Raw genomic sequence first — 11,957 nt, 5'->3', positions numbered from 1 at the left:
AAACTTTTGAAAGCAACTTCTGTCCTACTCAAAAGCATCCTAAAAAAATTGGTCAAATACTTTTTTTTTTTCCATCCGGTTCTTGTACCCACATTGAGGCCCCCACTAATCCGGATTCGTGTCACGTAAGGCGCATTTAAGGAGGAAGCACTCTGTAATAGAATTTTATTCATACCCAAAGCTCAATCCTGAAACCTCTGGTTAAGATTGAAGGAATCCTATCTATTCCACTGCAACCCTTGTTGGTGGTCAAACACTTCTACTTCCTAACATATTAGCACTTTAAAAAAAACACTTGTGACTTTCAAAAGCTTGGGCAATGGCCACAGGCTATAGCCGCACTAGCTCCGTTAGGAACAACTAATAAAAGGGTTGACAATTGCAAAGTACAAATACTTCAAATAAGTACTGATTAAGGGATATGTGGAATAAATTATTGACTTATGTGAGGAAAATATATGGAATATATTGTTGACTTTGATGATGAATATTGATTATTACTTTGATAATGCCAATTAAGGTGCATTGACTTTCCGTTTATCAATGCATTAAGACACTAAGTTATTCTAACTCCCAAATCAAGACATCATGATCAGCTAATGTAAAAAAGACGTAGTAGTAAAAACATTTAGAGGCAATTATGCAGCAAGCTTGCAGAGTAAATTCCAAAGCCCTTTAAATAGTACATGTTTACACTTTCAATGCAAACTCAATCCCCACAACTGGTCTCTTGCTTCCTTTCAAAGAAGAATTAATCTTTCTGTTAAAGTTTTAGCTATGGCAAAGAAGCCAAGCACGGGTCGGCAAAAGATCAAAATTGCCAAAATAGAAGTCAAGAATCACCTCCAAGTAACCTTCTCCAAACGTTGTTCAAAACTTTTCAAGAAAGCTAGTGAACTATGTACACTATGTGGTGTTGAAATTGCCATATAGTTTTCTCCCTTGCAAGAAAAGTGTATACCTTTGGCCATACTATTTTTGAGTCCATTATGGATAGGTTTCTTTCACGAAATCCTCATCCAATCTTCAATCGGCTTTATCTTTTTGAGGCTCATAGACATGGCAATGTTTGTGAGCTCAACTTGAAGCACACTCAAATTCTTGATGAGCTTGAAGTTGAGAAGAAAAAGAGTGAAGCATTTGATCAAATGAGGAAAACTTGTCAAAGCCAATATTGGTGGGAAGCCCCTATAGGTGAACTTGCCTATCAAGAGCTTGAGCAATTAAAAAAAATTCTATGGAAGACTTGAAAAAGAATGTGATAACTCATGCAAGCAAGATTATGGTTGAGAATAATAATTCTTCATCTTTCATAGCTGAGAATCATGCTGAGATGTTTGATAACTATGACATCAAGCCGGTTATGGATGCTTCAAATTACCCTCATAACCATACTATTGGTTATAATCATGGATTCTTTTAATCTTTTTTCCTCTTCTTTTGGTTAAATTAATCTAACCAGTATCTCACTGGTGGCCTTTGGTCTGAGTTTTCCATTTCTCAGTTTGTGTGTTGCAGTTAAGATGTTGGCTGATCTCAACAGATGTTTCATTATTAAATGGCATTAATACAGTGTAACCTTCTTACATTTCTATCATGTTAGTATTATTTATGAGACCGATTTAAATCATATACAATGATACTGTAAATAACTTTTAAGCTAGTGTAATTTAATCGATTTGTTTTTCAGCCAACTGGTTCTACTTATTTATATGCTGTTACCTGTAGCTATCTTCTAGGTAAATAAAAGTTATCTAACTACCAAATTAGTAAATAACAGAATTTTGCTAAATTTAAGTTTTGCTAGAATTCCTCTGCATTTCTTCCCCTTGCTTCAAGCAGTATTTGATTGGAGATGGTATGTTTCCCATTTTCCTTAAATATTCTCAGAACATGGTGGGTGGTTCACTTGTATTCGGCTCTCTGCAGGAGCTTAGCCTTTGTGAATTATTGGATACTTTTACCCTAATACTAATAAACTAAATTTGACTTAACGAATAGACTTAAAAACATTTCAAATAAAGAGATAGAGACGAAAATCAACATGCATCCAAAGGTAATATATTGATAACATCCAATTTCCTTAACAATAAAAATAAGCTACTAGTTGGTAGACAGAAACTCCCACATTTGCACAACATTATTTCTATGCAGCTTTAATACAATTTGATAATCATAAAGAGGAAATAATAATGTCGCTGAGTCATTTGTTCTTAACACTGCTTGTCCTTACCAATAAGGTTTTCCCATACGCTTAGCATGCTTCTTTCCTATCCTATGTTTCTCCATCAACTTTTCAGAGGTGGTCCATATCTTGCATGTCTCACACCAGAACTCGTATGCATTCTTGCTCAAGTCATCTGCACCTGATGGTTGATCATTATCGATTGGACCTGATGATCCTTCCTCTGATTTTGGTTTCTTTGGGAAAAGACTAATGCTGTAGTTTTTCTCATCCTTCTGTGCTCCTAAAGCAGCCTCCCTGCGTTTGTGTTTTTTTCCTTGGAGGTGGTTATTCAGGCCACATTGATCTGTAGCACTTACCTGACAAAGTGCACAACGCCACTCGTTTAACATTTTTCTTCAGAGCACTGCTTAATGAAGGCTTGTCAGCAACCTCTTCTATGGGTGTTACAGCTTTCCGTTTTGCTCCAGAGAAAATTGTGTCAGGCTTATCCTGTACAACGCCAAAAGAAGCACTTGTCAGAAATTTAAACACCTCGTAAATGGTTTGCAGATGTGAAAACGTATTGACGATTTCATAAACATTAAATGAATGTATTAAAGCAATGGGGCCGTTGTACTTTGGTTATCTTATTTATTTATAGTAGTTACGGCTCCTTTCTTTACGGACTGTTCTACCATGACTTTCTCGCTTTTGTTATTCCTGGTTTTCATATTATTTTCGATATGCTTGGCCCTATCTGACCTTTTGTCCTGTTTTCTTCTCTTGAGCCGAGGGTCTTTCGGAAACAGTCGCCCTACCTTTCAAGGTGGGGGTTAGGTTTGCGTGCACTCTACCCTCCTCAGACCCCACATGATGGGATTATACTGGGCTTGTTGTTGTTGTTGTTGTATTAAAGCAATACTAGCTCATAGAAAAATGGTCATATTTGTAATCAAGTAGTGTCTGATAAAATAGTCATCAGAAAACCAAGTATGTGACTAATGTGACAGAGTACCTAAAGGAAGAAAATCAGGGAACCTAGCATCTTTTCAAGGATCGAAACAGATATACTTCCTCCATTATAACCTATATTAACCCCATATACGCTACCTCTCCCTTAAACTGATGGTACTAATTACAGTGTTAAGAAAGAGGACATCGCATGTCCTGCTTTCAAAGAAATTACATTCAGCAGAAGACATTTACATTAAAAGATAGCTACTGCAAGGAAATGTTCTAAGTTCTAATCCCCCATAGAAGAGAAGTTTATCAGAAAGCTTAAGCTGATAAATCCTACTAAAGTGTTGGAGAGATTTCACTCAAAGAGCTAAAGAAGAATTTGAAGATCTTTTACAAATATAATAGCTGATAACATTTGTTTGATAAATTGTGTGTACTTTTCTAAAGACAGGCTAGTTCTATTAGATGTGCATTAAGCCGTTTATGTTAGGTTTTTGGGTTTTCCCTTCCTATGTGAAATTAGATTAATAAAACCCGATCCAATTTGGACCTGACCACTTTTGCCCAAAAATTCCTCTATATATAGAAGCAATTTAGGTGTTACTTTCAGTACACAAGAGTGAATTCATAGCAGCCATATAGAGAGAAAAACGTGAGAGAAAAAGCAGATTTTCGTTCAGAAATTTTTTGCTATAGCAGTCCGCTTTAAATTGCGTTCCCGATTAGTTAACCGTTGGATCGTGCTAAAATTTGAACTCGGGGTTCTCAACATCTGGTTCTTCGATTGCAACGGTAGAGATCGAATTTTGTGATCTTTAGCTCCGGTTTTGAGTACGAACAGTAGTTCAGTTTTGGGGGTGATTTCTCTCCTTTTTTTCACAAGTTTTGGTGCTATCTTTTATGTATTGTTGCTCCGTGCTTGGATTTGTTGTTGTAGCCATTTGGAGCATATTGTTGTAACTCTTGTTGATTTTAGTGGAGCTTTTGTGGGCCGGAGGTCTCGTAGATGTTTCTTCTTCACCTTGAAGGGGTTTTACCACGTAAATTTGGTGTCTCTTGCATTCGATTTATTTTTGCTTGCTTTGCTATTTTATTAATGGTATAGCTGCTGCCCGAATTTTCATTTGTGCTAGTATTTATTGTCTTCTCTTGATTCAAATAGTGTGAGAAGTTTTGACTTGGGTATTTCTTCCGCTGTTACCTCGTCGTGCAATTTGGTTATTGCTTGTTTCTTCCCAACAAAGTGGTATCAGAGCTTGTGGTTGTATTTGGTTGTGTTGATTGTCTATTTGAATGATGGAGGCAAATATGAGCAAGATGGTTTGTTTAAATGGCAGTAATTACCATATTTGGAAAAGCAAGATGAAAGATCTTCTATTTGTCAAGAAATTGCATTTACCTGTGTTTGCTTCTAAGAAACCCGAGTCTATTGAAGATGAAGAGTGAGAATTTGAGCACTTACAGGTTTGTGGCTATATTAGGCAATGGGTTGAAGATAATGTTCGAAATCATATTGTGAATGAGACAAATGCTAAAAGCTTGTGGGAAAAGCTTGAGACACTTTATGCTTTGAAGACTGGCAATAATAAGTTGTTCCTACTGAAACAATTGATAAATATTAGATACAAAGAGGGCAGTCCTATTTCTGATCATATAAATGATTTTCAGGGTGTCCTTGATCAGCTGTCTGGAATGGGTGTCAAGTTTGATGAAGAAATACAGGGACTTTGGCTTCTTAATACTTTGCCAGACTCTTGGGAAACCCTTAGAATATTTTTGACTAATTATGCTCCCAGTGATGGTGTAACTATGGAATATGCTAAGAGTGGTGTTTTGAATTAAGAGATGAGAAGAAGATCTCAAGCTTCGTCTTCTTCAGCTTCACACTCCGATGTTTTGGTTATTGAAGACAGGGGGAGAAGTAACTTCAGAGGTCAGAATGATAGAGGCAAAAGTAGAAGCAAGTCAAGATTCTCCAGGTACAAGAATCTTACATGTGACTGTTGTCACTTGAAAGGGCACATCAAGAAAGATTGCTACAAGTTTAAGAGAGACCCGAAAAAGCAAAAGAAAAAGGCGATAATGAAAATCGTGTTGTTGTTGCTGCTGAAAATGATCTTCTTGTTGCTTGTGGTAAAAATAATATCAATCTTGTTTGTGATGAGTCTAGCTGGTTTGTGGATTCAGGTGTCACTTCTCATGTCACGCCAAAGAAGGAATTATTTTCTTCTTACACTCCTGGTAATTTTGAAATGTTACGAATGGGCCATAATAGTGAGGTTGAGGTACTTGGAATTGGCACAGTTTGCTTGCAAAGTAAGAACGGTTCGAGGTTGTTTATTAACAATGTCAAGCATGCTCTAGATGTTCGTCTGAATTTGATTTCTGTAGGAAGGCTCGATGATGAGGGTAATGATCAAACCGTTGGTGGTGGCCAGTGGAAGCTTCTTAGAGGTTCAATGATTGTGGCTCGAGGTAACAAAATATCTGACTTGTACTTATTTCAGGGCTCCATTTGTGGTGACTCAGTAAATTTGGTGGAGAATAATACTTCATCAGAGTTATGGGATAGAAGGCTGAGTCATATGAGCGAGAAGGGGATTGATAATTTAGCTAAGAAGAATTTGATTTCTTTAGTGAAACAAGCAAAGTTAAAGAGATGTGTTCATTGCTTAGCCTGGAAACCAAAAAAGAGTTTCCTTTCAGAGTCATTCGCCTTCAAGAAAGCTGAATTTGCTGGCGTTGGTACATTCTGATTTGTGTGGTCCTTTTAAAGTAAGATCTCGTGGTGGTGCACTTTACTTTGTGACTTTTATTGATGATCATTCTCGCAAACTCTGGGTATTTCCTTTGAAGTCCAAGGATCAAGTACTTGATGTGTTCAAGACTTTTCAGGCCTTGGTTGAAAAACTGACAAGGAAGAAACTAAAATGCATCCGCTCAGACAATAGTGGTGAATACATTAGTCCCTTTAATAATTATTATAGACAACAGGGTATTCGGCATCAGAAAACTCCTCCAAAGACTCCTCAGTTAAATGGTTTAGCAGAGAGGATGAACGGAACTCTAGTTGAGATAGTGATCATGTTCAAAATGACCAGCATGATGTTGTTGATGCTCCAGTAGAAGATGATGTAGTTGGCCAGCAACCAGCTGTTATTAATGCTCCAGAGAGTTCTCTTAGAAGATCTATTAGAGAGAAAGTACCTTCATCACGTTATTCTCCCAATGAGTTTGTACTCTTGACTGATGGGGGAGAACTTGAAAGTTTTGATGAGGCCATGTATAGTGAAGAAAAAGAAAGGTGGTTTGATGCTATGCAAGATGAGATTAAATCCTTGCATGATAATCATACATTTGATCTGGTTAAGTTTCCAAGAGATAGAAAAGCTTTGAAAAATAGATGGATTTTTAGGGTGAAACATGAAGATGGTAACCCAGTTCCACGGTACAAGGCTAGATTGGTTGTCAAGGGCTTTAATCAGAAAAAGGGAGTTGATTTTGATGAAATCTTTTCTCCAGTTGTGAAGATGTCATCCATTCAGGTTGTTCTGGGCTTGGCTGCAAGTCTAGATTTAGAGTGTTGATCGCCGGGATGACAGTTTCCTCCACATAGTCGGGAGGGGGAGAATTGTTAGATTTTTGGATTTTCCCTTCCTATGTAGAATTGGATTAATAAAACCCGATCCGATTTGGATCTGGCCACTTTTGCCCAAAAATTCCTCAATATATAGGATCAATTTAGGTCTTATTTTTCAGTACACAAGAGTGAATTCATAGCAGCCATATAGAGAGAAAAACGTGAGAGAGAAATTAGATTTTCGTCTAGAAATTTGTTGCTACAGCTGTCCGCTTTAAATTGTGTTTTCCGATTCGTTAACCGTTGGATCGTGATGAAATTTGAACTGGGGGTTCTCAACATCTAGTTCTTCGATTTCAACGATACAGATCGGATTTTGTGATTTTAGCTCCAGTTTTCGAGTACGAACAGTAGCTCGGTTTTGGGGGTGATTTCTCTCTTTTTCTTCACTAGTTTTGGTGCTATCTTTTATGTATTGTTGCTCCGTGCTTGGCTTTGTTGTTGTAGCCATTTGGAGAATATTGTTGTAACTCTTGTTGATTTTAGTGGAGCTTTTGTGAGCCGGAGGTCCCGTGGATGTTTCCTCTTCACCTTGAAGGGGTTTTACCACGTAAATTTGGTATCTCTTGCATTCGGTTTATTTTTTTATATTTTTTTATATTTTTGTGGTAAATAGATGAATTTTCATTACCAAAGTTAGATATGCAGTACAAATCATGATAGCTGAGTACTGAACAATGGCTCCAGGACTTCAGCCCAACTACAGCAGCTTCTCATAACACTAATACCAAAACAAATACTAAGGCACTACACATTCTCATTTCAACCAACCTATACATGCACATCTATGTAGGATAGAAATTGAATTTGGCCAGCCATTGCGCAACCTTCGGCTTCATACTTCCACGGCAGTGGATTTCCTGAACAATTTGCTTCACTATTCAATCAGCGGGCTGTTGTGTATTTTGAAATATTCTTGAATTCCTTTCTTTCCAGATGTAAAATACAGCAGCAGCGAGCGACATCCTATATACTTCCGCTCTAGCAGTCTTTCCTCTAGCATGCTTGGTAGCCCATGAGACCTCATCTTCCCAGCATTGATTTATTCTATTTATTTCTTGCCATCTCAATAGCCTTTGCCATACCTGTCCCGAGAACGCACAAAGGAAGAACAGATGTGAATGACTTTCATCCACTACATCACATAGGGGACACACCTTTGTAGTAGCAACACCCCATTTACTCAACCTGTCCCTTGTATACAAATTACCATGAGCAGCCAGCCAAGTGTGAAGATCCATTTAGGCAGCCCAATATTATTGCAAATGAGTCTTCTCCATTCTACTTTAGGAAAGTCACCCCTCAATTTCAAATAGAATTGTTTTGTAGGGAACTGGTTCATCTTCGCAATCTCAGTAATTGTATATCCAGCTGCAGAGTAGTACTTACCCGCCTTCAACACCTTTTGCATGATCCATGAAGCCTGTTTAGGAGTATCTTCCAGTATATTCCTGTTCTGCCCATAGTAGCAATGAATCCATCTAACCTAAAGTTTATCTTTCTTCTGGCATATGTTCCATAACAACTTACTAATGGCAACCTTATTCCAAGAAAAACTGTCCAAAATGTTTAAGCCATCGGCAGCCTCAGGTAGGCATACTCTACTCCATGCCAGCAATGCTTTTTTGGATAACTCTGCTTCCCCGGTCCATAAAAAACTTCGACATGTAGCTTCAATGACCTTAATTACTTTCTTTGGCAAAACAAACACCTGGGCCCAAAACACTTGGACAGAGAATAGAACTGATTTGATCAATATTGTTCGCCCAGCATATGAGAGGAATTTAGTGGTCCAAGACTTGATCCTGTTAAGAATTTTGTCAAGGAGTGGCTGACACTGTACATAAGACACCCTCTTTGTGAAGAATTTTTGCTTGCTTTGCTGTTTTATTGTTGGTATAACTACTGCCCGAATTTTCATTTGTGTTAGTATTTATTGTCTTCTTTTGATTCAAATAGTGTGGGAAGTTTTGACTTGGATATTTCTTCCGCTGTTACCTCATCGTGCAATTTGGTTATTGCTTTTTTTTCTTCCCAACAGTTTATGCTTCGACCACTTAAGCAGACAGAAAGAGAATGTCCCTGTGTAGATAACGTAGCTTGCACTCAAACAAGGTGGCCTACCTCCAGACTAAACCACATATGAAAATCAAGGACCTATGATAGATACATCTGTCAATTATAATCTAATTTTTCTGATGTTCAGAAGCCTACACCAGAAAAAAAGAAAAAAAAGTTGCAAAATCATCACATGGTTTTGCAACTCAAACAAATAATCCTGAATCTTGCAGGTCAATAACAGGCATGCCCATGTCACATCTGGCTTCACCAATTGGTTCACAAGTAATATGGCCACCAACTACCAGGGAAACAAACCCGTCACATATCTTGTCCCTAGAATGACAACATCCTATACACCAACTAGTGATTGGTCTGCGTAAATTCAAGATTCAGTAGTTGAAAGGCCCCTTGTCTACATACATATTGAAAGAAAAGATGTCATGAGCCTCAAACAATGTTGGAAAGTAAGTTATTTAGTAGTGAGCACCATAATTATGAAGATTCTTAGAGGTCACGTGCGGATAATTCCAGCAAGTCTCAATCGCAACTCAATGAAATTGAGTCAACATTATGAGCAAAGGGTAGCAGTTAAAAGAAAGATAATGTGGAAAGGAAGTATGGATCTACCTATGAAAGAGGGATCAACCAGCATAATCCCTTAAGTATTGGTATATATATATTTTTGTCCTAATATATAGTTGAAAAAGTGGACAACTTTGGTCCTAACTTTAACAGAGTCCCTAAAACTAACGGGAAAAGGCATAAAGCTAACACCAACAGTAATAGTTAGGATTTTGTGAAGCAACAGTGTTGGTCGAGAGCTTGGAGCCCAAGTAGATTTGGGCAATTTCATACACTTTAGTGTTAACCATTATGAGCTGACTTGACAACCTGATAAAGCGATTTCTGAGGCCAAAGAAAAGATAGTCTCGAACTTCTGGTGGGAGGTTATGAATGATGTGGCCATTGCAGCAATAGAGCACGGATACTACTTGGCAATGGCCATTTTTTATTCAGCAGAAGAACTGAGGTTGATGCGGCCTTTCGTTACCGGATTCATTTGGACCCAGTACTTTTGGCGCAGTGCATCAATTTATATGTAAAAATTTACTAAAATTGCAATAAATACTAGATATGAAATCATAATTTTAAAGATATAATGAGTTTAATGTTGAACCCATAAAACTTAAATCCTAAATCCACCTTGGCAGAAGAATACATGTTTCCAAGAACCTGAGATTATGGGGTTAGTGAGGATTGATCAAGATTGTTGTCTGTGCACGAGAAACAAAGTCAAAGGGAACAAAAGCTTTTCACTACTTCATTTGATTTCAATATAGCAACTATTTCTAAGGACATTAAACTTCAAAACTCAAATAGTCGGCATACTTCAACTTACACAAAAACTTAAACAGACGACGCAAATAACAAATTGTGACTGATTTCAACTGAAATTTTAACACAAAGACAAGTGAGGGATGGCTCAGTGGTTAAGCAACCTTCACCCACGACCGGTAGGTCCTGGGTTCGAGTCACACTGGAGGGGAAGTGTGGAAACACTATAAATCCTCCTAAATGGGGTGGAAAAAAAAATTAACACAAAAAGCAAAAAAGACTGCAGCATTGAAACTGAATAACATAGACATATCTGCAGTAATCAAGAGTTAATAAACAGATAAACAGGGCCAACAATAAAGAAAAATATGAACCAACAAGATTTCGCTATCTTTCTTTATGCCAGACTCTAATGTGGGCTGCAATTGTGAAATCTTAGGCTCTGCAGTCTCGATCTTTGGAACAGGCTTCAATGTTGAAACTTTTGGTCCTACCGCACGTTGCTGAAAAGGCACCTCTAAAATCTCTTCCACGTTATGTCTACCACCAAATCCAGATACAGAGGCACCCATTCCCAGGGCATCAGCCTGTTGGTTCAACAATGGAAGCCTTGGTGAATAATTCAATGAAGCAAATCTTCTATCTCCTCTCCTCATTGCAACTTCTCTTTCCATCATCAGCTCTTTTTGAAAGAAAATGGTGAAGACAAATAAATGGGAGAAATTTTTCTGTTTTTTTCCATTGAAGAAGAGCTCCTATATATACAAGTGTATTATGCTATAAAATAAATATAAAATCTATACAAATTTGTCTAACTCCTATTGTCTTTGCACAGAACACTATGCAACCAAATATTATTTCTCCATACTTCCTCCATACAATGTTGCATGCTTGTAGAATAACTAGGAGAATCTTTTTGTTCCTCCATACTGCTGTCTCTGATCTGGAATATGTATATCCTTTGTATACAGCTGTCTCTAATCTGGAATATGATTTGGGCTGTGTGTCTTACATCTATTTTGGGTCAAATGATAAATTATTGAGAAGGCTGCAATTGACTTGGGCCTGGTCCAATTCGTTTGATATACTTGGGCTCCTTTGTTGAAGTTATGACCCTTTTTCCCTTTTCTTCTTCTTCACAGTTTCTCTGAAACTGATCTGGATCAATTTTATTTTTATTCTTGACATCCCCCCTCAAGTTGGAGGGAGACGAAGAAACACCCAACTTGCTAAGGATGGGATGGTGACTTGGGCCAGAAAGTGATTTTGTAAAGAGATCGGCCAGCTGGTCCTTTGAAGGAACAAAAGTCAAAGAAATGAGACCGGAAAGGTATTGTTGCCGGACGAAATGGCAGTCAAGTTCCACGTGTTTCGTCCTCTCATGAAACACGGGATTTCGAGCTATATGTATAGCTGCTTGACTGTCGGAATGAATTGGTATGGGAAGTTTAGGTGGAACTGAGAGATCGCTCAGTAGTCTAGTAAGCCAAGTCAACTCAGTCACAAGTCGTCGCATCGACCGGTACTCCGATTCAGCAGATGACAAAGAAATGGAGTCTTGTTTCTTGGATTTCCAGGAAATGGGAGATCCGCCTAGATTGATGAAGAACCCACTCACTGATTTTCGAGATTCGCGACATGAAGCCCAATCAGCATTGCAAAAAGCTTGAAGATGAAATGAAGGATGAGATGTCATGAAGATACCTTGACCTGGGTCATTTCGCAAGTAGCTGAGGACTCTTAAAGCTGCATAAAAGTGATCCACACATGGTGTTTGCATATATTGACTAAGGG

General features: G+C 38.0%; 1 pseudogene; it reads left to right on the top strand.

The window, feature by feature from the left end:
* The first annotated feature begins 777 nt into the window (after positions 1-777).
* LOC132608038 (agamous-like MADS-box protein AGL62) lies at positions 778-1,423 on the top strand (annotated as a pseudogene).
* The last annotated feature ends 10,534 nt before the right edge of the window (positions 1,424-11,957 follow it).

The sequence above is a fragment of the Lycium barbarum genome, chromosome 8 (genome assembly GCF_019175385.1).
Source record: "Lycium barbarum isolate Lr01 chromosome 8, ASM1917538v2, whole genome shotgun sequence".
Classification (NCBI taxonomy): domain Eukaryota; kingdom Viridiplantae; phylum Streptophyta; class Magnoliopsida; order Solanales; family Solanaceae; genus Lycium; species Lycium barbarum.
Note: the sequence above shows the minus strand (reverse complement) of the source record. Positions and strands in the feature narration are given on the sequence as shown.